At 42.5% G+C, this 25773-nt stretch overlaps 1 long non-coding RNA gene across 1 annotated transcript; it reads left to right on the forward strand.

The window, feature by feature from the left end:
• The first annotated feature begins 17041 nt into the window (after positions 1-17041).
• On the forward strand, positions 17042-25560 carry LOC116408038. The gene is made up of 2 exons (XR_004220686.1): positions 17042-17155; positions 25229-25560. It is a non-coding gene; the product is annotated as an uncharacterized LOC116408038 (long non-coding RNA).
• Positions 25561-25773: the final 213 nt, after the last annotated feature.

A 25773-nucleotide genomic window follows, 5' to 3' on the forward strand; every position in this document is an offset into this window, starting at 1 on the left:
TAATAATAAATAACAATGAAACTCCAGGTCCCAAGCATTTTGGATAACAGGTCCCATACCTGTAATAATAAATAACAATGAAACCCCAGGTCCCAAGCATTTTGGATAACAGGTCCCATACCTGTAATAATCATAATAATGAAACCCTAGGTCCCAAGCATTTTGGATAACAGGTCCCATACCTGTAATAATAAATAACAATGAAACCCCAGGTCCCAAGCATTTTGGATAACAGGTCCCATACCTGTAATAATCATAATAATGAAACCCCAGGTCCCAAGCATTCTGGATAACATAAAATAATGAATCATGAAACATATGGCACATTTTGCCCACTGAAGTTTTTTTTGTTTCCATGCCGGGATATTCATGAGATTGGGGGGTATTTGGGGCTTTTTGATTAATAGTGAGCAATAAAATAACTATTATTCTATTGGCTGGGGGGCAGCTCCGTTGCAACAGGGACAGCCGGGGACAACTTTTAGGGACGGGACAATTGTTGGGGTCAATTTTCCACATGGAGAGGGACTCTGAAATGGGGTCAGTCCCTCTAAAATGGGGACTGCTGGTATCCTTACTCTTATCAAAATGTTAGTAGGGCTTCATCTTAAATATGTGTAGACTATAAAACCAGAGGAAGAGCTGAGAAAAGCGAGTAAATGAATGGGACGACAGGAAGATGTTAGACGTGTAGGCAGGCTGTTTATTTTAGAGGAGAAGCACTTAAGGCAGAGAGTGATTTATATACTTTTTATATTACTCTTAGAGCTTATTTACCAACATATCTTTTTTAGGACAGAATAAATTAAGCTTTATTGGCAGTAGCTAAGTTATAACCCGGTAAGTAAGCCAGCTGTCTGGTGTTGGTGTGTATCTATGTAACTGTACTATGGCTGTGCTCCTAAAGGTTGGCATATGATATTGATTTACAGTCTGAGGCTTATTCACTGGTTTGCATTGGAAAAGTATGTACTGACTCTTTATCTAACCTAATTATGGCAGAGCCTATGATACGTACAATACAGGTATGGGACCCGTTATCTGGAAACCTCTGAATTATGGGAAGGCATTCTCTCATAGACTCCATTTTGATAAAATAATTAAATTTTTAAAAATTGCTTTCCTTTTACTCTGTAATAATAAAACAGTAAAACAGTACCTTGCACTTGATCCCAGCTAAGATATAATTACCCCTTATTTGGGCAGAACAGCCCTATTGGGTTTATTTCATGGTTAAATGATTCCCTTTTCTCTGTAATAATAAAACAGTACCTGTACTTGATCCCAACTAAGATATAATTACCCCTTATTGGGGGCAGAACAGCCCTATTGGGTTTATTTCATGGTTAAATGATTCCCTTTTCTCTGTAATAATAAAACAGTACCTGTACTTGATCCCAACTAAGATATAATTACCCCTTATTGGGGCAGAACAGCCCTATTGGGTTTATTTCATGGTTAAATGATTCCCTTTTCTCTGTAATAATAAAACAGTACCTGTACTTGATCCCATCTAAGATATAATTAATCCTTATTGGAGGCAAAACAATCCTGTTGGGTTTATTTAATTTTTAATTATTTTTTTAGTAGACTTACAGAAAGATGCTTATGGCATCAGAACTAGCATGGGCATGCAATTCATTAACTGAAAGTCAACTGGATGTTTAGGTGCGCCATACACAGAGCCCTGGAGGCCCCCCTAGGCCACAATCAGTGGGGAGGTACTACAATTAATGATCAAATTAAGGAATATTGGCCTAGAACATAATATTTGTAATTGGATAGAGAACTGGCTGAAGGATAGAGTACAAAGAGTGGTTGTAAATGGAACATTTTCTAATTGGACCAGTGTGGTTAGTGGAGTACCGCAGGGGTCAGTCCTTGGGCCTTTGCTGTTTAACTTGTTTATTAATGACCTGGAGGTGGGCATAGACAGTATTGTTTCTATTTTTGCTGATGACACTAAATTGTGCAAAACTATAAGTTCCATGCAGGATGCTGCCGCTTTGCAGAGCGATTTGACAAAATTAGATAACTGGGCAGCAAACTGGAAAATGAGGTTCAATGTTGATAAGTGCAAAGTTATGCACTTTGGTAGAAATAATATAAACGCAAACTATCTACTGAATGGTAGTGTGTTGGGGGTATCCTTAATGGAGAAGGATCTAGGGGTTTTTGTTGATAACAAGTTGTCTAATTCCAGGCAGTGTCATTCTGTGGCTACTAAAGCAAATAAAGTGCTGTCTTGTATAAAAAAGGGCATTGACTCAAGGGATGAGAACATAATTTTGCCCCTTTATAGGTCCCTGGTAAGGCCTCACCTTGAGTATGCAGTGCAGTTTTGGGCTCCTGTCCTTAAGAAGGATATTAATGAGCTGGAGAGAGTGCAGAGACGTGCAACTAAACTGGTTAAGGGGATGGAAGATTTAAACTATGAGGTTAGACTGTCGAGGTTGTTTTCTCTGGAAAAGAGGCGCTTGCGAGGGGACATGATTACTCTGTACAAGTACATTAGAGGGGATTATAGGCAGTTGGGGGATGTTCTTTTTTCCCATAAAAACAATCAACGCACCAGAGGTCACCCCTTTAGATTAGAGGAACGGAGCTTCCATTTGAAGCAGCGTAGGTGGTTTTTCACGGTGAGGGCAGTGAGGTTATGGAATGCCCTTCCTAGTGATGTGGTAATGGCAGATTCTGTTAATGCCTTTAAGAGGGGCCTGGATGAGTTCTTGATCAATCAGAATATCCAAGGCTATTGTGATACTAATATCTACAGTTAGTACTAGTGGTTGTATTTATAGTTTATGTATGTGAGTGTATTGATTGGTAGGTGTGGGTTAGGTGTGCTGGGTTTACTTGGATGGGTTGAACTTGATGGACACAGGTCTTTTTTCAACCCTATGTAACTATGTAACTATGTAACTATGTAACTATGTAACTATGTAATTAGGGAGGCCCTGTGGCTGTTAGGGCCCCAGGAGATGCAAATGTGTGGCTAAATAAGTGGTCAAGACTGACCACAATAGGATGGGATTATGGCAACATTGAGGTCCAGTTCTTCTTGTTGGCAAGGCCCACTCCCCAGGGATCCAGGGGTTAGTGGGATAATAATCAGAGCCCCCTGGGGGACAATTTGAAGCACAGGGCCCTATGATTGCTGATGGGGCCCTTCCTGGAAATAACAGCTCCTCAGTGCAGCTCCTATTTCCAGCCTGCCTTGAGTTTATAAACCCTGTACTTTGTCTTTTGCACCTTATGCAGCAAGAGGACACAAGTGGCGTTTCAATGCAAGGCACAAATATATAGCAGTGTATGTACTGACACAAATATCCTTGTGAATAGCTTTTGGGTGGATGCAATTGTTGCACTTTGTGTTTATAAACAAGCCTTATATTGCTACAGATTAATAAAGGCGGCAAATAGTTATATCCATGGAATACTTACAATGGGACTTGTGTCGGCTGGGTCTCCTATGCCTACTATTGTAACAACCTGGGCCCCAAGCTCTTTGCAAACATTACAGGTATATTAATGCATATGTTGCCTCCATAGACAAAGCCATAACCAGAGACTGCTCTTTACAGCCTGAGGAGGATCCGCTGTATTACGGCTGTCGAGAGTGGAATTTTACAAGCACGATAAGGAACAAACAGTAGAGAAAAGGAACAATAAGACACAGTGCATTACAATCAGTCAGGAATACACAATATCACAGGCATATACAGACATCTGTTCCCTGTCACCCACAATCCTGTGTTCTTTTCTGCGCTCTGGAATGTTCATTCGCTCTCTCTATCAAAGTCACCTCTGAATATGACCTCTTGCTTTCTTATTCCCCAAATCTCCTAGCACTCTCTACGCTTGGCTTCTTACCTCTATTCTTCTTTAGAATCTTCATTTACCCATAGCGGGATTTCATTTTTATTTGGAAACAACTTGTTTCAGTTCTTTGTTTAATCTGTTTCTTAAGCAAGTGTCACCTATTCTTTAAAGGGGAACTAAAGCCTAACAAAGAAGTAGGCTAGAAATGCTGCACATTAGGCTTTGGGATTCTGTACCAGCCCAAGGCAACCCCTTTAGCAGGGAAGATCTGTGCCTCCAAAGATGCCCCCAATAGCCCCCCATCTTCTTTTCTGTTGATTCACATACACATTTGTTAGGGGCTGACAATATACTGTATATATAGAATATAAATGGCACACTATACTGTATATATAGAATATAAAAGGCACAATATACTGTATATATAGAATATAAATGGCACACTATACTGTATATATAGAATATAAAAGGCACAATATACTGTATATATAGAATATAAATGTCACAATATACTCTATATATAGAATATAAATGTCACAATATACTGTATATATAGAATATAAATGTCCCAATATACTGTATATATAGAATATAAATGGCACACTATACTGTATATATAGGATATAAATGTCACACTATACTGTATATATAGAATATAAATGTCACAATATACTGTATATATAGAATATAAATGTCCCAATATACTGTATATATAGAATATAAATGGCACACTATACTGTATATATAGGATATAAATGTCACACTATACTGTATATATAGAATATAAATGGCACACTATACTGTATATATAGAATATAAATGGCACACTATACTGTATATATAGAATATAAATGGCACACTATACTGTATATATAGAATATAAATGTCCCAATATACTGTATATATAGAATATAAATGGCACACTATACTGTATATATAGAATATAAATGGCACACGATACTGTATATATAGAATATAAATGTCACAATATACTGTATATATAGAATATAAATGGCACACTATACTGTATATATAGAATATAAATGGCATACTATATAACATGTACAAAATATAACATGTAGCATTTCTAGCCTGCTTCTTTACTGACCTTTAGTTCTCCCTTAAGAAGTGCACTGCCATAATAAAAGTAGACTTTTCTCTGTAATAATAAAACAGTATTTTATTACAGATTCCATTTTAATCAAATAATTCAAATTTTTAAAACGGATTTAGCATTTCTCTGTAATAATAAAACAGAACCTGTACTTGATCCCAACTAAGATATAATTACCCCTTATTGGGGGCAGAACAGTCCTATTGGGTTTATTTCATGGTTAAATGATTCCCTTTTCTCTGTAATAATAAAACAGTACCTGTACTTGATCCCAACTAAGATATAATTACCCCTTATTGGGGGCAGAACAGCCCTATTGGGTTTATTTCATGGTTAAATGATTCCCTTTTCTCTGTAATAATAAAACAGTACCTGTACTTGATCCCAACTAAGATATAATTACCCCTTATTGGGGCAGAACAGCCCTATTGGGTTTATTTAATGGTTAAATGATTCCCTTTTCTCTGTAATAATAAAACAGTACCTGTACTTGATCCCAACTAAGATATAATTACCCCTTATTGGGGCAGAACAGTCCTATTGGGTTTAATTATGCTTAAATAAGTTTTTAGTAGACTTAAAACATAGAGATCCAAATTACCTAAAGACCCCGGAAGACCCCAGGTCCCGAGCATTATGGATAACAGGTCCCATACCTGTATAAGGATTTGACTAGTCAACAGTGATAACGGCCAGAGGAATACATTTGGAGACATTTTTGTTATTTAGGGGGTCAAGGCAGGGGAGGAGGGACTAAAACACTGATGTTACAGATTGTAACAACTTCCCCACAGCTTACAGACAGCATGCAGGAACTGCATAACCCACAATGCATTGCACTGTGATGTTCCTTTCCTTATTGACATCACGTGTGCAGGGAATAATTGTTCCAAACCATATTATTACATTAAATATTATGAAAAGGCTGCATATTTTTTAACTGATGTATATTGCAGTATATGTGCACTTACACATCTACTCACATCTGTACTTTCACAGTGCAAACCTTTTGTTATACGTGACTTTCATTTTGTAATCACTGTTACTTTAAGGCAAAATGAATGAATCTGGGGCAACCTAATCTTTATTCTTCAGATGTCTCCTCAAAATCCACCTACATTATTTGAAGATTTAATTTCCCTTCTACACTTGAAGTGGTTCCCAAGAGTTAGCAAGCAGGTCCAAAGGTATACGGAGCCCTGAGCACACCATTCCCAAGCACTGTCCCTCCCGTATTATATCTCATTATTATTATGTTAATATAAAGGGTTTTAGTATAACATTGTGAATCAATTTCCTGCTGAACTTTTGCTAAATCATTAGTATAGGACTGAGTTTGGGAGTTTCCAAATTCTAAATGTGGGTTTAATAGGTTGTTTATCCATTTTCTGCAGTGGGGGTTAAAGAACTCATAATCCATTGCTATAGCGATCCTACTGCCATGTCTGGGGTTATTCTATGTATGTATTTTTGCAGTGATATTACTGGCGTGTCTAGGTTAATGTGCTCATAATTTATTTTCTGCCGTGCCCTTACTGGTATATCTGGTGAATTATGGCTAAAGGATGTGCAGAGGACCTAAAAGGGTTGTGACAAATGCAAAATGCAGGGCACGTTGGGTTTTTAAATCTCTTTCACCTAACCTTGAGATAACCCTGCTTGTCTATGTACATAGCATGGGGTGGGTGGCAGTCACAGGGGCAGGTGCAGTTATGTGTGGGCCCCTGGGGTGAGGTTCTCTGGTGGGCCCCAGGTATCCCAGTCAGACATTGTCCAGATGTCTAATTATTAAAAATGATTTCATTTTTCTCTCTAATAATAAAAAACAGTGCCTGTACTTGATCCCAACTAAGATATAATTACCCCTTATTGGGGGCAGAACAGCCCTATTGGGTTTATTTAATGGTTAAATGATTCCCTTTTCTCTGTAATAATAAAACAGTACCTGTACTTGATCCCAACTAAGATATATTTACCCCTTATTGGGGCAGAACAGCCCTATTGGGTTTATTTCATGGTTAAATGATTCCCTTTTCTCTGTAATAATAAAACAGTGCCTGTACTTGATCCCAACTAAGATATAATTACCCCTTATTGGGGCAGAACAGCCCTATTGGGTTTATTTAATGGTTAAATGATTCCCTTTTCTCTGTAATAATAAAACAGTACCTGTACTTGATCCCAACTAAGATATAATTACCCCTTATTGGGGCAGAACAGCCCTATTGGGTTTATTTCATGGTTAAATGATTCCCTTTTCTCTGTAATAATAAAACAGTACCTGTACTTGATCCCAACTAAGATAGGCCCTGAGCATTCTGGATAACAGGTCGCATACCTGTATACAACACTAGAACAAACTACAAGAGAAAAGATCGATGAGATATTATTTAACTGTTTCACCTTTTTGGATCCAAGGCCCCTTTGTGGACCATTTGTTTAGTACGTTAGTACAATATAACCCAGTTACATAATAATATTATATCTATGGCATCATTTACACCTTCGCCCCACTTCATATCCCATTACAGAACTTGAGGCAGAGTTTCGGTCGCATTGAAGAATCTAACTGGCATTCATGCAGTTTATTGTTTTGGGCCCCCAGACTAAAGCCTTTCAGGCTATAATATATTGCTGCAAATCTGTATCCTTGCAGTTCCAACCTGCCCCTAGCTAAATATAATAAGCCCTTAACATACCCTGGCCATAAGATCCCTTAATGGTTCTCTTAGAAATTCAAATTAAACTTGGCTTATGAAATGCTTAGGCTAAAGTCACATTTCTGCACAATAAGGAGATACGGCCCAGCTGTACCATTCAGTATTACCTACGAGGAGTTTAGGGTGATATAAAAGTTATATCATTTAGATTAGGTCTGTACAAGGAATTTTTATGACCCTTTAGCCTAGCACTGGGGAACTCTAAGATCATGTGACATCAAGAATGTAGTCATATTAATAACACTGAATCATAAAACTATTGTATGTTTGATAATTGGTTCGCTATATAGAATAAGCCAGACAATGCCAATCAATAATGTTAGTGATGATGGGCAGAGCATTGCACCCATTTGTGTACAGCTTTGTTTTGATTGCTCGGGCAAATGCTGGCACTGCTACAATAATATTATCCTTTTTAGGTACATGACCCAATTTCTCTCCTCCCTGTTTACCCCAGATGATTTTTTCTTTCAATACTGCAAGCATAAAGATCAGGAACGTTTTTGTCAGTCAGAAGTAAGCGCTACTCAGTTGTGCAGCAGATGTTATGTCTGGTTAGGGAGAATACAGAACAGGGCAGGGTTGGACTGGGCCGGCGGGACACTGGGAAAAACCCAGCCTGCTCCTCCTACTCACCATGCTCCTCCCACTCCCACAGGGGGCAGCCCCAATAGTGACCTAAATCAGAGCTTTTGTATATATATATATAGTATAAAAAAGACCAGCAACTCCGGGATTTCTTGTGAAAAATGAAAACATATATTCAAAGTAGCATAAACAGCCGACGTAACGTTTCGGTCCCCATCGAGACCTTTCTCAGGGCCAATGGAGGGGACTGAAACGTTACGTCGGCTGTTTATGCTACTTTGAATATATGTTTTGATTTTTCACAAGAAATCCCGGAGTTGCTGGTCTTTTTTATACTATTGGAACCCTTTACCGAGCACCCGAGGTACTGTATGTTATGTAGCGGTGTGCCATCCTTTGTATATATATATATATTCCCAAAAGGATTAATACAGTAGGACAGAAAACCCTCTGTCGTTATGGACCAACAGCAACCAAAACTACCGCAATCAATAAGATTCAAACAAGAAATAAAAAATAATATGCTGAGTTTTCTGAAATCAATTTATTTGAATAAAATTCACCTTGAAAGTCTTTGTGGCTGGCCAGCCTACTAATTAAAAAAACTTAACAATTCATCACTCAACAACTCATATAAAGTAAACAGTTTAAACATCTCAATATGAAAAGCTGTAAAAGAAAAAGATCAGTTTCCATGGCTGTAATGTTAATTCATATATATAATAAAACTATATCAAGCTGGAATCAATCACTGTAAAGATGTAAAGCAGTTCAACAACAGCCTTTAGACAACCTAATTAGTCACAGATGGGATTAAGATAAATCAATATCCAAAAAATCAGTTGCTGTAATATTAGTTCATATATATATATATATAGATAGATAGATATCGATAATCAGTTATGTGTTTCTTCTTATTCTACACAAAAATTGTAAGATGGACTGGGCAGAATTATTCGCCACTGTACAGGTATTGAGTTCCATGGGACTGCAATATAAATAGCGGATATGCAGCCAGATTAGATTGCTTGTGTGAATCACACTGAACATGGAGGAAAAAGGCAACTGTCTCAGGAGGTAAGCTGAGATATTGTAATATTGTACTGACAATCTCAAGGCTGCAAGTCCATCTCCAGAGAACTTAATGGTCCTATGTCCCCTGTATGCAACGATAGTAAGGCATTTGAGGCCTATGGCACTATAGCTAATCTGCCTGGATGTAGACTTATTTGAGGCCTATGGCACTATAGCTAATCTGCCTGGATGTAGACTTAAGGAAAATTACGTAAAAATCAGAGATTGCAGAGAAGGATTGTTTGCACTGTGGTGAAAGGTATTGTGGTGAAAGGGAAAGTTGTGCTCACCACTAAGCAATTTTTAACCATTAGGCCGGGGTGCAATCATGCTGTGGCCATGAAATTCATACAGACAAAGACAAGAGGTCTTTACTATGATCAATATACATAGGGAATTTTTGGCTCATTCTGTAAAATACTTAAACTTAAAGTTTATATCATATTAAGTGACATATTAAAGAATCCTACCAAAGTGAAGTCACAGTGGTGAAGAAGGGGGTGGACTGTGACATCACAGGGACAGGACTATGACATGGCAGCAGGGTCAGACTGGGCCGCTGGACACTGGGAAGAAACCTGGTGGGCCCCGGCCCTGGCCTGCGCTCCCCAGGCCTACGGTGTTCCTCCCCTGACACGTTAAACTTAGGTGCGCTCAGGGGAGGACGTCGGGCAGGGGCCCCTGTGGGAGGTTAGGGGTGCATTGGGGGCCCCTATGGGGTGGAGGGGACGAGCCTGGCGTCCCCTGCAGCCCCGGTGGGCCCTGAACCCCCCAGTTCGACCCTGCATGGCAATCAGCGTTTGGTCAGTTGCTACGTCAATCCCAGAGAGTCCAGCCTAGTTTTCCTAATTTGTAAAACCAGGCAGGCAGTTTTGACCCAGACATCCCTCCCAAAAAACGGGCTATCCAGGTCAAAACCAGACAGGTGGCAACCCTAAGTGTAGGAGTAATTGATAGAGCTTTATCCATCGGCTGATGTGGCCTAACATGGATGTGTGCACTGTGAATCCTATGATCCCAGGGGGCGGCCCTTAGTACTTAAAATGGCATTTTTCTATTTAGGATTACCCAATGGCACATACTGCTAAAAAAGTATATTATTATGAAAATGGTTTGTTTAGATGAAGCAGGGCTTTACATATGAGCTGTTTTACGCAATATATTTTCATAGAGACCTACATTGTTTGGGGGGTATAGATTTCCATTAAAGATGAACCGTCCCTTTAAGATTTACTTAAAACTAGAAATATGCATTTCAAAAATATTAACTTACCTGGTTAATATGCTTGGCATCGATGATCTGTGTCTCATAAAGTCTTCCCAGACCACTTTACCAAGAGTGCAGGGCATTTACATTACCATCATTTATTTATAAAGTAGCACTGAAACATAAAGGCAACATAAACAGTATAAATGAATGGCAAACTGGTACCGGAGAAGCCCCTGCCCAATTACTGCGCGTCTCTAAGCCGCTGACATTTTAAGCAATCCGAGAGTATTATTGCCCCTTTAATCTACACAATAAACCATGCGGAAACTCATTAAATCACTAGACTCAGGATATAGCAACATCTATTTATAGTAAACATGCTAAAGAGGCACTGACTGGAAATTGCCATAAAATCATCACTGGAAAGGAGCTAATATCCTAGCGTAATGTAACAGAGAATTCCCTTAATGTCTATGGTCTACCTCTGTCTCCAGGGTCGGACTGGGGGGTGCAGGGCCCCCACCGGCCGCGTCCCCTAACCCTCCCCGCAGGGCCCCCACCTGACATCCTCCCCTGAGCGCGAGTAAGTTTAACGCGTCAGGGGAGGAACAGTCCGGCAGGGGGAGCGCCGGCAAGGGCCGGGTCTGGGTCGCCGGGGCCCACCGGGATTTTTCCCGGTGTCCCGGCAGCCCAGTCCGAATCTGTCTGTCCTTGTATAGGGCATACCCTTAGTAAGCTTCAAGAGACACTTAGCTCTCTGTACAATGCCCGTGCAGTGGGCAAAGTGCAACAAAGGCAGCACAATTTCTTTTGCACTTTGCTCACTGTTGGGGCATTGTGTAGGCAAGTGATCCCCAACCAGTGGCTCAGGGGCAACATGTTGCTCACCAACCCCTTGGATGTTGCTCCCAGTGCCCCCAAACCAGGTAGTTATTTTTGAATTCCTGACTTGGTGGTAAGTTTTGGTTGAATAAAAACAACACATTCTACCAAATAAAGCCCCCTGTAAGCTGATAGTGTGCATAGAGGCTGCCTAATAGCCAATCACAGCCCTTATTTGGCACCTCCATGAACTTTTATGGTGCTTGTGTTGCTCTCCAAGTCTTTTTACATTTGACTGTGGCTCACGAGTAAGAAAGGTTGGGGATCCCTGGTGTAGGCCTATGTGATCCGTTTTGGAGCGGAGAGATCTGCAGTTCACACTTTGAATTGAGTGTTACCTCCATTAGGCAGCACTCGATTCAAGACAGGTGGGCAGGATATGCAGGTAGGGGTCCCCCCTCCCACCCTTTACCTGGTACCCCCTACCTTATGGAGATATTATGTCCCTCAGTATCTCAGTGGCATGCAGCAAGAGCATCACAGATGTTTTGGGCCAGCCGCAGACAGAAACATATGAAATCAACTGATAACGATTTGTTAAACAAAATGCAAAATGCACTCAATGACACTGATAACTTCACACTTGCAAATGTTTTTGAGGTTCTTTCCTGTTTTGCCCTGCATGTCAGATCAAACCATAGACATCTCTTTCATGGAGAATCTCCAGAAGCTCCAGAATCTCCAGGTTGAGGAGCCGTTCTCTCTCTGTAGTACCTGTCGTGGAGGTCACTTTCTCTAGCTGTGATATATTCAAGGCAAAATAAGGTGTATTTGCACTTTTTGCCATTTTGACCAACTCCACTAGTTTAACTGTAAACCGGATCAAGGTTTGGAATTCTCTAGATGACTTGGATGGATAGCTTAGTCATTAGAATTAGAAACAGGGTTTATTCTAATAATCTGTCTGATATTGGTCATGTTCTTCAGAGTAGAGGCTTTCTCCTTGTTTCTGTAGGCTGTTTGCTTAGCACAACATGTTAAAGTAAAAACAGCAGGATTCAGATACAATTGGATGTTTTTTTTGGGTACAATGTCTTTTTCTAGCTCAGCCAATGCCTTTTTTGCTATGGATAGTCATGGCAGGTCCACTGTAGACCTTTAGGGTTGAAGCCCTTTGTTCCCTTGGGAACACAACACAGAAACCCCTAATATCCCTATCCCTGTAATCTGTTCCTTCAAAAAGTAGGAATAAATACCATTTTATATGCTGAAATCCAGCTGCAAAACTGTTCTTCTCTTTCTGCATCATTTAAAATCCTGGCAGGGGAGGAGGGACTAAAACACTGATGTTACCAGGGGCGCTTCTGCCATTAGGCGAGTTGAGAAACTCGCCTCAGGCGGCTGAAGCGCCCCAGTTACCAGGGGCGGCAAAAAGCCGCTCCTGGTAACTTTAAGAGCCAAATTTCCAGTTTTTAAACCGGAAATTGCGCTCTCTGCACTTGCGCTCTCACCGCCCCCGGACCCGCTCCTGCACTCAGAAGGTAAGTGCTGGGGAGCGCGGGGGGGGCGGCATCCAGGAGCCGCCTCAGGCAGCGATATGTCCAGAATCGCCCCTGGATGTTACAAATTGTAACAACTTCTCCACAGCTTACAGACAGCATGCAGGAACTACATAACCCACAATGCATTGCACTGGGATGTTCCTTTCCTTCTTGACATCACGTGTGCAGCAGGGAATTGTGGGATTGGGAGGAGGCAGGCTGAAGGCAGGCTGAGGGACAGGCGCTACTGTTACATTTCCCTGCTGGTCAGCCAGACCAGCAGGGAAACAGCTCAAGTTGTGTGTGGGTGGAGTTCCCCTTTAATGAAATTCTGCATTTTGCTTGACAAAAAAACCCAAAAAACATAAGAAGACCAAGCAACGTGTTTATTATGGTGTGTTGAAGAAGCTTCCTAGCAAGGAATAATTATCCTGTCCTCCTGTTCCTTAAGAAATAGCTGTAACAGCAAACAATTGCTCAAATAAGAAACCCATCCTTTTTGGGATGTAACCTGGGATTCCCACCACCCACACCTGTAGGAGACTGCATCCTTCTCCCCAGGCACCCCACACCGGCAGTCTATTATATGAGGGAGGCAGTAACTAGGAATAGTGGGATGCACAGAGGAGTGGGTGGCAGGGTCACTAGGCCCCCTTATTTACACCTCTGGTTCTTTCCTGGGATTCCTGTAACACTTTCTATTTACCTTCTGGCAAATGACTACAGCTCATCCTGCTTTATGGCAGGGATCTTGACAAGTGCCAGATCAGGGCGCACCTCTTACAAGGCAAAGAACAGGGCAAGTCAGATTTTCTCTACACTCCTACACTGCTAGGCATCTTTGTTATATTAAAGGAATACTATCATGGGAAAAAAACATGTATTTTTTTTTTCAGTTAATGGAGCTTCTCCAGCAGAATCCTGCATTGTAATCTGTTTTTCAGCCGATCAGCAGAACAATGGGAAGGGAGCAAGATAGCAGCTCCCAGTAGGTATCAGAATAGCACTCAATAGTAAGAAATCCAAGTCCGGCTTGGGACTCCTCCAGTTACATGGGAGTAGGAGTAGCAATAGGTTAGCTGAAAGCAGTTCTAATGGGTAGCGCTGGCTGAAAGCTCAGACTCAGACACAAGGCACTGAGATGGCGCCTACACACCAATATTACAGCTACAAATACATTTGTTGGTTCAAGAATAAAAGGTTAAATGGCAGAGGGAATTATTTGCTGTGTAACAGTGTCAAGTACCCCATAAAATCATGACAGTATCCCTTTAAAGAATAAGGGAGAGGAGAACTGAACCATTATTGTAACAGAAAACATTACACCCCTGCTATGTGTAATGCTATGCGTAAATAGCTAAATCAGATCGTAAATAAGGGATCATTATGAGATGACAGTGTCCCTTTAAGGCTGGCGGAAAACAAAAGATCGTTTGATGGGGAAGTGGTTAATGTATATTTTCCCGCCTACCTGGGTGTGTTCTATGCAACCCTGAAAAAAAAAGCTTTTTATTACATGTTTAATCTGATGCAAAAAGAATATGCAGGGAGGGTGGGGAATACAGGGGAGAGGGAGATATGATAGAGAATGTAACCCCTGTCTGTAAATGCCTCTCTCTCCCAGGGCTATAAATGTTTCTTTTCTTGTCATTTTGTTCACCGTAATTATTTCCTCTCACCCAGTCATTTATCTTCTCGATCTTTTCTTTCTCTTTTTCTTACTCTCTTCCTTTAACTGCCTGAGTCCCTCTCCCACATCTCCTCTGTCCCCCCCTCTCCTCTTCCTTTTCTTCCCTCCCACCTCTCTGTTTTATGTCTGGGGGGTTTTATTCACCCAACTTGCTTGGTTTGTGCGCACACCGGAATTCCTTTACAGCAAACTCATGTGTGCAAAATCTGTAATATCCCCCCCATAATAGATATGAGAGCAGGGGGGAGACACAGGGAGAGAGAAGAGAGTCAGAGAATCAGAGAGATAGAGAGTCAGAGAGTTAGAGAGTCAGAGAGTTAGAGAGTCAGAGAGTTAGAGAGTCAGAGTTAGAGAGTTAGAGAGTCAGAGTTAGAGAGTCAGAAAGTCAGAGTTAGAGAGTCAGAAAGTCAGAGTTAGAGAGTTAGAGAATCAGAGAGTCAGAGAGTTAGAGAGTCAGAGTTAGAGAGTCAGAAAGTCAGAGTTAGAGAGTCAGAAAGTCAGAAAGTTAGAGAGTCAGATAGTCAGAGTTAGAGAGTCAGATAGTCAGAGTTAGAGAGTTAGAGAGTTAGAGAGTCAGAGAGTCAGAGAGTTAGAGAGTCAGAGTTAGAGAGTCAGAAAGTCAGAGTTATAGAGTCAGAAAGTCAGAACGTTAGAGAGTCAGATAGTCAGAGTTAGAGAGTCAGATAGTCAGAGTTAGAGAGTTAGAGAGTCAGAAAGTCAGAGATAGAGAGTTAGAGAGTCAGAGAGTCAGAAAGTTAGATAGTCAGAGAGTTAGAGAGTCAGAAAGTCAGAGTGAGAGAATCAGAGAGTCAGAGTTAGAGAGTTAGAGAATCAGAGAGTCAGAGTTAGAGAGTTAGAGAATCAGAGAGTCAGAGAGTTAGAGTTAGAGAGTTAGAGAATCAGAGAGTCAGAGTTAGAGAGTTAGAGAATCAGAGAGTCAGAGAGTCAGAGTTAGAGAGTTAGAGAATCAGAGAGTCAGAGAGTTAGAGTTAGAGAGTTAGAGAATCAGAGAGTCAGAGAGTTAGAGAGTCAGAAAGTAAGAGAGTCAGAAAGTTAGAGAGTCAGATAGTCAGAGAGTTAGATAGTCAGAAAGTTAGAGAGTCAGAAAGTTAGAGAGTCAGAGAGCAGATAGTCAGAGAGTTAGATAGTCAGAAAGTTAGAGAGTCTGAGAGTTAGAGAGTCAGAGAGTTAAGGCCCCCATACATGGGCCGATAGAAGCTGCCGATATGGGTCCCTTGGACCGATTCGGCAGCTAATCGGCCCGTGTAGGGGCAGAAACGGGCGGCCTGGCCGACCAATATCTGGCCTGAAATTGGCCAGATAGCGATCGGCCAGGTTAGAAAATCCAGTCGGCTCGTTGATGCGGTCCCCGAGCTGACTGCCCATGGCCACAAATGTAATCCGATCGTTTGGCCCCAGGGCCAAACGATCGGATTATTTTTTTTAAAGCAACTTGCTACCCGATATCGCCCACCCGTAGGTGGGGATATCGGGTAAAGATCCGCTCGCTTGGCGACATCACCAAGCGAACGGATCTTATAGTGTATGTGGACCTTTAGAGAAGCAAAGACAGAGCAGACAAATATAGAAACCAATGGAGTTTAAGGAGAGAGCAGGAAGGCTGTGGCCCTTACCTGGAGGGGGGGGGGGTATTATATAAGTCAGGGATGTCAAACCCATGGCCTTTCAGCTATAATGAACTAGAACTCCCAGTATCATCACAGCAAGGATGCAGAATTATTATTATTAACATTAATTTATAAAGCGCCAACATATCCCGCAGCGCTGTACAATAAGTGGGTTACATACATTGGACATACAGAGTAACATATAAAGCAACCAATAACCGATACAAGAGGTGGAGAGAGCCCTGCTTTGTACTTCCAAAACAGCAGGGAGACTGTAGGTTAAAGGGGAACTCCACCAAAACACAACTTAAGCTTTTTGAAAAGTAAACATAATTGCAGGCAACTTTGCCCCACCCCCTGTTCCCCTGCTGATCTGGCTACTTTGTGACTCAAATAAGATGTAACAGTAGCACCTGTCCCTCAGCCTGCCTCCTCCCAATCCCACAATCCCCTGCTGCACACGTGATGTCAATAAGGAAAGGAACATCCCAGTGCAAAGCATTGTGGGTTATGTAGTTCCTGCATGCTGTCTGTAAGCTGGGGAGAAGTTGTTACAATGTGTAACATCAGTGTTTTAGTCCCTCCTCCCCTGCCAGGATTTCAAATGATGCAGAAAGAGAAGAACAGTTTTGCAGCTGGATTTCAGCATATAAAAATGGTATTTATTCCTACTGTTTGAAGGAACAGATTACAGGGATAGGGATATTAGGGGTTTCTGTGCTGTGTGGGGCTCTTTAACACATTTTGGTTAGGAAGCCAGAGTTCCCCTTTAAATGCTCCTGATGTATGTACACATTGTTATATTAAGTTAATCGTAAAAAAAAAAAAAATACTGGCCCAGAATTTAGACGGCGCAGGCACGGAGAGAAAGAAATTCTAAAGGAAACCAGACGTAGATGTTTGAGAAACTTGAAAGGAGCAGCAGAGGGAAGAAGGAAGCATGGTGGTAAGGAGAGCCCCAGCACGCTTGTCAGTGAATGTTTAGATCTGTCGATAAGCAAGAGAACAAAGTTGAGCGCTTGTTCCACGCTAAACTAACTGAAGCTAACTAGTGCCGAACATACGGGACTCATTCTGCCATGTGTGTCACATTACTGAGCTCCTTTACTCAGCACAGTGTCAGGTGTCTCTGTAGGCACAGAGCAGGGCAAGAGTTAAATACTGTATATAATATATGTAATGCAAAAGGAGAAGAGGGAACAGATAATAAGATTAAGGTTGGCGCCTGGGTGGGGGTGTCCAGTAATTGGGGGGGAGCTCTGGGTAAGGAGTGGGAGGTGTAGAGCAGTTATTGAGAGGACAACAAGGGGGGCAGAAGGGGGTGCACACATGTAGCGCCTGGTTTAAGAATGGATAATGCAACAGGGGGGAAGGAAAAAGTTAAAATAACTTAGGTGACATGGGAGTGTGCTATAGGCAAGCGGAAGGGCAGTAGTTCCATGGAACAGAGGCTGGGGCAGATGTGAAGGTGGGAACATCCATAAAAGAACATTGCTGCTGCTGATTAGATAAAGGGTTCAGCATGTACTGGGCACTATGTGTGTGGCTCTGTGGCAGTGGGGGCCCCGAGATGGAAAAAAAATGATTATAGGGTGCAAAATGGGCAAGGCTTCTGTGGCAGTAAAACTGGGGGGTGGCTGGGCAGATAAGGCATGGCCGTATGTAAGGGGCATTTTTGCTTCTATTGGGGCCTCATTTTGCTTGTTCATCTCTGGGGGCCAAGGTAATAATTAGTCCCCCCAGGAAGGGGCCTGCCAGGCCTGGGATATAAAATAGGCCCTGGCATTTCAAGTACACAGAGGCCCAGTCAGCCCCCCCAGCCCAATAAATAGTGACTGTCTATGGAACCTTACAGCCCCCCTGGCATTCCCAGTACCCAGAGGCCCAAACAGCCCCCCAGCCCAATAAATAGTGACTGCCTATGGCACCTTACAGCAGCCCCCCTGGCATTCCCAGTACCCAGAGGCACAAACAGCCCCCCAGCCCAATAAATAGTGACTGTCTGTGGCACCTTACAGCCCCCCTGGCATTCCCAGTACCCAGAGGCACAAACAGCCCCCCAGCCCAATAAATAGTGACTACCTATGGCACCTTACAGCAGCCCCCCTGGCATTCCCAGTACCCAGAGGCACAAACAGCCCCCCCAGCCCAATAAATAGTGACTGACTATGGCACCTTACAGCCCCCCTGGCATTCCCAGTACCCAGAGGCACAAACAGCCCCCCAGCCCAATAAATAGTGAGTGTCTGTGGCACCTTACAGCCCCCCTGGCATTCCCAGTACCCAGAGGCCCAAACAGCCCCCCCAGCCCAATAAATAGTGACTGTCTGTGGCACCTTACAGCCCCCCTGGCATTCCCAGTACCCAGAGGCACAAACGGCCCCCCCCAGCCCAATAAATAGTGACGGTCTGTGGCACCTTACAGCCCCCCTGGCATTCCCAGCACCCAGAGGCACAAACAGCCCAATGAATAGTGACTGTCTGTGGCATCTTACAGCAGCCCCTCTGGCATTCCCAGTACCCAGAGGCACAAACAGCCCCCCCAGCCCAATAAATAGTGACTGTCTGTGGCATCTTACAGCCCCCCTGGCATTCCCAGTACCCAGAGGCACAAACAGCCCCCCAGCCCAATAAATAGTGACTATCTGTGGCACCTTACAGCCCCCCTGGCATTTGCCTGAACCCACAGACTTCCTGTTTGGGCCTTGGCCCTGCAGTATGGGGCCCTATAATTACTGATGGGGGCCCTGTATATGTGCATGAACTGGTTAAGATTGGAGGGCTGGTATAGCATAGTTACAGACTAATTAAAGTGCCAAAGTGCTTACAGGCACCAAATTGCATCCCTTTGATGTCTATACATGAAGCATTTACACCTGTGGCACTGGCGGGTAAGGCTGCACCCTGCACCTTGTGTCAGATTAGGAATCCAGGGCAAGGGGCAGAGCTCAGTTCACATAGGGGCAATATAGCACTACCCTTAATATATCAACCATTATAAAGGGCCCCTAGGCGCCTTTAAGACCTTCCACCCTAACCGCGGCGCTTTCCCTGCTTCTTTACCAGCAAGATACAGGCATATATATAATAATGGAAACATGATTGCTATGTGTGGCATGTACAACGCCAGCTGCTGCTTCCTACTATGTATAAAGGCAGAAGAGAAGCCATATTTTGCCTCTCAAAACGAGAGTGTATATCTATCAAGGCCCTCGGGCAGGATCGGGGGTCCTATGGTGGGAGACCAAGTTATAGCAGAGGCGCCTCGAAAATGAGGATATAGAAGTGATCCAGAAGGAATTAGACTGCAGGAGGCCTAGGAGTCTCTCTATGTATTGATATAACAACTAAACTTCTCTCACATTTGGAAGGATTTAAGGTAAGGCTCATCATTGCTTCTGACCTGTGTTCTGCCTGTAGAGATCCAGTAGAAACTACACAGAGTTTACATAGACATACTAGAAATAGTGGGCTGCTCAAGAAGAACAGAAAGATACCTTGTTCCTACTTTCCCCTTTAGCTCTCCCTTCCCCACCAGGTTTCCCTTTCGCTTCTCCTCTTGCCTCCTGTCCCACCTCTTTCTCTTCTCTTGTCCCATTGGCTGCCACCATTTCTATTTTCTTCCTTTCCTCACAGTTTCACTTTATGGACAACTTTTCCCTTTCTACCCTTTTAGATGAAAAAGAGCATAATAAATTGTAAATCGGTAAGATTTCCAATTTATTATGCTCTTTTTCACCTTTTCTTACTATTACTCCCACACTACTTCCTGTTACAGTTAGAGCTGCATTATTTCCTGTCAGCTGATCTCTAAAGGGAGCACACAGCCCAGCACAAAATGGCGGCTCAAGGGAATAGTTGTAAATGGGCAATATTTGCTGATTTATATATTCCAGTAAGAGTCTTTAATAGGCTCTATATATGATATAAACTATCTGTTGGTTTAGTATTCATTCCGGGGGTAATAGTTTTCCTTAAAGTAAGAACTCCAGGCCCCGAGCATGTCCATGCCCAACAAACACCTCCTGTCTTATCTTATCTCCTTAGATTGCCCCATAGGTAACTTGCTTGAAACTTGAGGAAGGATCCCAAGGCCCCCGGTTACTCACACAGCATCCCTTGCTGTTTATCCCTTTCCCCTTGGGTTCTCCTCTCGTGGTAGCTTCTTGCCAACGGCAACACATATCCTTTTCCAACCAATCTAGCTGCCACTTTGTGTAGTTATTCAGGTTGGCTTGTTCCTGAGGAGCATCTCTATCTGTCTGTATGTATTATATGGTCACGCCATGAGTAAGTCTGTAGCTCCTACACTAGGGAGTAATAACAGCCCACAATGCACTTTTATTTTAGGCTCTGAGAGTAGTATACAGATTTTCTATCTGTAGGAGATGCCAGTTTTAATGCTTGTGAGGGGCCCATGATCTCCTTGAATACATGTTGTGTCACTGAGTGCCCCCTGCAGTCACATTTCTCTGGGAACTGTCTCTGGGCTGTGGCCATTCAATGCTCGCATACATGTTGCTTTTATCTAGGGGTCCCTAACTGGTGAGCACTTAAGAAACGTGTATATGGTGAGCGGCTTTCAACCAGCCTTGCGTTGTTTCCTAATTGTCCCCTTTTCATTATCAAGCAAACATGGGAAGTGCTGCCATATACATATACAGCCATGCCACCTAGTCACACGTGCTCCCTGATGGGCACAGACTGCCCTGTTTAGAATATAGATATAGATTGACTCGGTGGGGGTTTCACAATCAGAAATGTCCAAACGGTGGCCCCCCAGCCATTGTTGAACTATAACTCCTCTCTTTGGCTGTCACTGGAAAGCTACATGTTGTAGTTTAACATTATAGATCTCTCTACTAATCTATCTATCTACTATCTATCTATCTATCTATCTATCTATCTATCTATCTATCATCTTTCAACTGTCTGCCTATCTATGTCTGTCTATATTGCTATTTATAAGTGTGCCTATCTCTCTGTCTGTCTATCTATCTATCTTCCTGTCTATTATCTATCTATCTATCTATCGATCTATCTATCTATCTATCTATCTATCTAGATAGACAGAGAGAGAGATAGGCACACTGATAAATGGCAAGATAGACAGACATAGATAGGCAGACAGTTGAAAGATGATAGATAGATAGATAGATAGATAGATAGATAGATAGATGATAGATCTATCTATCTATATATTTATCTATCTCTCTATCATCTATCTATCTATCTATTATCTATCTATCATCTATCTATCTATCTATCTATCTATCTATCATCTATCTACTATCTATCTATCATCTATCTATCTTTCTGTCTGTCTGTCTGTCTATCTATCTATCTATCTATCTATCTATCTATCTATCTATCTATCATCTATCTACTATCTATCTATCATCTTTCATCTGTCTGCCTATCTATGCCTGTATATCTTGCTATTTATTAGTGTGCCTATCTCTCTCTCTCTCTGTCTGTCTATCTCCCTATCTATCAGTCTATTATCTATCTATCTATCTATCTATCTATCTATCTATCTATCAATCATCTATCTATCTTTCTGTCTGTCTGTCTGTCTATCTATCATCTATCTATCTATCTATCTATCTATCTATCTATCTATCTATCTATCTATCATCTTTCATCTGTCTGCCTATCTATGCCTGTATATCTTGCTATTTATTAGTGTGCCTATCATCTATCATCACCAATCTCTCTCTCTGTATCATCTATCCATATGCCCTTCTGTTGATCTTAATGACACCAGCACCAGAACCTTTGTAAAGGAATGTTTTCCTGTGTGAAAGGGTTAAGTTGGGGGGCTCCTACAAATGTTTGCCACGTGGGGCCGAGTCTCCATAAAACGCCAGGCGGAAGGAAGGCGTCTTTATGATGGCGCTTTGAGGCAGGGAATGATGGGGTCATAGGTTAGCAGGTCCCAAAAAAACCTTCATACTGCTTTTATGAAAACCAACCCTGTGCTGTAATGGATGGGGTCACAAGTCTGATGGAGCGGGGGGGAAGGGAGACGTACAGGGGTGTAGGGGACTGCAAGGGAAGAGCGAGAGGCTGGGAGAGGAGAGAGATGATGAAATAAAGAGAGAAACATATGGATGGAAGAGAGCAATGAAATAGAGGAGAAGAGAAAGCTGTCAGGTTGGAGGCCGAGGGAAATAGAATGTGCAGGCCCTGGGGGGAGAGGGGCTATACATATAAAGGGAGGCGGGGGGGGGGGGGGGAGTGAGGAAAATGAGCAGAATTTGGGGAATCTCTAGGAAGCAGCCAAGTTAATAAAACTGTGGAGAATGATATAGAAATATCACATGGACAATAAAACTAAATGGCTGGCCCACTGTACAAATAAAAGAACATTCCTTACAATTTCAGCATGTGTACGTAACTGTCTCTATGCACAGGCAGAACCTTCTTTCCAATGGGCTGGGGCGAAACGCGTTACCTTTATAATCACCTTCCTTCTCTGGAGGGGGAATGTTCTGGCAAACACGGCAGGTATTGACAAGGGCAAGTGTTGGGGTCAGTGGGAAGAAATATTTATAGTGTTTCATATGTTCTGCCGCTTCTACACATGGGATCCGCAGCTGCTGCTGAACTACAAGTCCCAGAACAAGTCCAGAATTCCATCTATGCCTATCTACCTGTCCCAAATAAATAGGTCTGCTAATAAAGAATTGTGTGCATTTCTCTTTAAAAGGTCTCCAAAAAAGTAAATAGGGTGCCCTGCGGGTTGTGGGTAGGATTTTTGGATGCGGGTATAAATGGGGGTCAGTTGGTCTGGTTGAGGTTCTTTTCCATACTTCTTACATTATATTATATTACCGATATTATCTATATTTTACTGCAAATATGAATAAAACCTGCAACCCGACCTGTGACCTGCAGACCAGCAACCTCTATACCCATATCCGAAAATCCCACCTGCAAACGGCAGGGTACCGGCTTTTCTTGCGGGTAACGCGCAGGTACCAACGGGTACCGACCTGCTGCAGGACTCTAGCAACCATGATCAACTCATGAGCTTCCTTGTCCCTTCCTGCTAACCTCCTATTGTGCTATAATCCCATTATAAGAAGCCAGAAACAGCATGGCCTTGCAGCCTGGGGGCGTGGCATGAAAAACTGGGGGCGTGGCCTAACACAAGTTATGGTTTCTGCATGCAAAACAAAACTGTGGCACACAGAGAGAAAATCTTGGAATCACATACAAATATTTTGCAATGGTTTGATCCGACCCACCACACAGAGCACACAGTTTTCAAAAAGCACCCACAAAATAAAAGTCTCCCAAAAATTAGAGGGGATATAGGGCTCGGCCAATCAAACATTCCATTTATGGCGCTCTCCATAGCGGGGACAGCTCCCTAGTAAATTTGTACTACTCTGTAACTCCCTCCATGTACTGACCCTCTCTGCTACTGGATTCCCCATTAAAAGCACAGTCCCGCCTATGTCCCCACCCACTCCCCCCATCACTTCCTGCTCCCTCACCCAAAGGCCAGTATTACATCACAAAAGTTGGCAACCCTAAAATCAACATAGGTGCTAAACACATTTCTGCAGTCAGATAACGGAGGCCCATTAAAAAAAATGGTGACATATATGTAACATGCAGATTTCATACATTCACCAACTGTGCTGGTCCTGCTGTGGGGTTTAGGCTTGGGCAGCACAGTAAATTCAAATACATCTCAATGTATTGTCAGATGAACTTGCACTTACTTCCTTGTGTGGTTGGGACCACTGGATTAAGGATTAGGCATTTAAGGGTGAAGACACACTGAGCTACTAGTAGCAGCTACTTTTTAACAGCTACTAAACTCCAAAAAATCCCCTGCCATAGACAATACTGAGAATTGCCTCTGCTAAACACACACAGAGACAGTTATCAGTAAATGATCAGCATTGTCTGTTTTAGTAGCCACGACAAGTAGCTGCAACTAGTAGCTCTGTGTGTCTTCACCCTTAGAGTGGGGAATATAGTAACTAGGGCTAGATCCCAATGGCAGTGTTATCAGTATAAGGATCCTAAATGTGTAGGGATAGGGAGAGTTGACTCCAACGGTGTAAGAGGTCAGAATATAAGCCTTGCTTTTGTATAGCTGCCCACGGGGGAGATTGTGTGCCCCTGTAAGTGACAATATAATGCAAAGAATGATTGCAGTCGGAAAAGAAAGAAAGAACAAGAACATTAAAGGGAAACTCCACCCAAACACAACTTAAGCTTCTTGAAAAAAAAAAAAAAACATAATTTCAAGCTTCTTTGCAACATACATCAATTAAAAAATATTCAGCCTTTTCATGATGTTAAAGGTAATAATCTGGTTTGGAACAGTTCCCTAAGCCCCGCCCCCTGTTCCCTAAGCCCCGCCCCTGTTCTTCTGCTGGTCTGGCTGACTACTTTGTGACTCAAATAAACTGTAACAGTAGCGCCTGTCCCTCAGCCTGCCTCCTCCCAATCCCACAATTCCCTGCTGCACACGTGATGTCAATAAGGAAAGGAACATCCCAGTGCAATGCATTGTGGGTTATGTAGTTCCTGCATGCTGTCTGTAAGCTGTGGGGAAGTTGTTACAATGTGTAACATCAGTGTTTTAGTCCCTCCTCCCCTGCCAGGATTACAAATGATGCAGAAAGAGAAGAACAGTTTTGTAGCTGGATTTCAGCATATAAAAATGGTATTTATTCCTACTGTTTGAAGGAACAGATTACAGGGATAGGGATATTAGGGGTTTCTGTGTTGTGTGGGGCTCTTTAACAAATTTTGTTTCGTAAGCCGGAGTTCGCCTTTAAGAAGAAGGCCCATTCCATAGTCAGCATGCAGCCTAATGTTTAATGGGGATAAACAGGGAGTATAAATAGAATGGTATACAGAGATATAAGGGGTTACATAGTGAAGAGACAGGAGTACAGTAAGGTATGAGGATTTAAGAAGTCACAGGAGAGCAGGGGATTTGGGGCTCTGGTTATTATACACACTCATTAATCTTCTCTTTGTTTTGCAGAAATGTGGCCACGTTACCAAACCCTGTGAAATACATGTGTGTGTGTACAGAGCCCCATATGAAATGAGGAGCCGGGGTCCCACAAGACTACATGAATTGTCTCTTTTATTATTTATTCTAAGTTGGAAAAAACTGTTTAATATTTTAAAGGCTTCAGTGATGGCTGCCAGAGGGTGTGGGGAGCAAAGCAGGCTCTGTGTCACCTGAATGGGACGTGGCCTACAAGGCTGAACCTGGGCTCCCACTGATCAAGGGCCACAAACACTACGGGACTGTATGAAACACGTCGCTAATTAAACGTATGTGACATCTCCATGTCACTAATTACTGCATCTGATGTCTCCATGTCACTAATTACTGCATCTGATGTCTCCATGTCACTAATTATCCCTATGTGACGTCTCCATGTCACTAATTATCCCTATGTGATGTCTCCATGTCCCTAATTATCCCTATGTGACGTCTCCATGTCACTAATTATCCCTATGTGACGTCTCCATGTCCCTAATTATCCCTATGTGACGTCTCCATGTCCCTAATTATCC

The sequence above is a fragment of the Xenopus tropicalis genome, chromosome 10 (genome assembly GCF_000004195.4).
Source record: "Xenopus tropicalis strain Nigerian chromosome 10, UCB_Xtro_10.0, whole genome shotgun sequence".
In the NCBI taxonomy this organism is placed as follows: Eukaryota; Metazoa; Chordata; class Amphibia; order Anura; family Pipidae; genus Xenopus; species Xenopus tropicalis.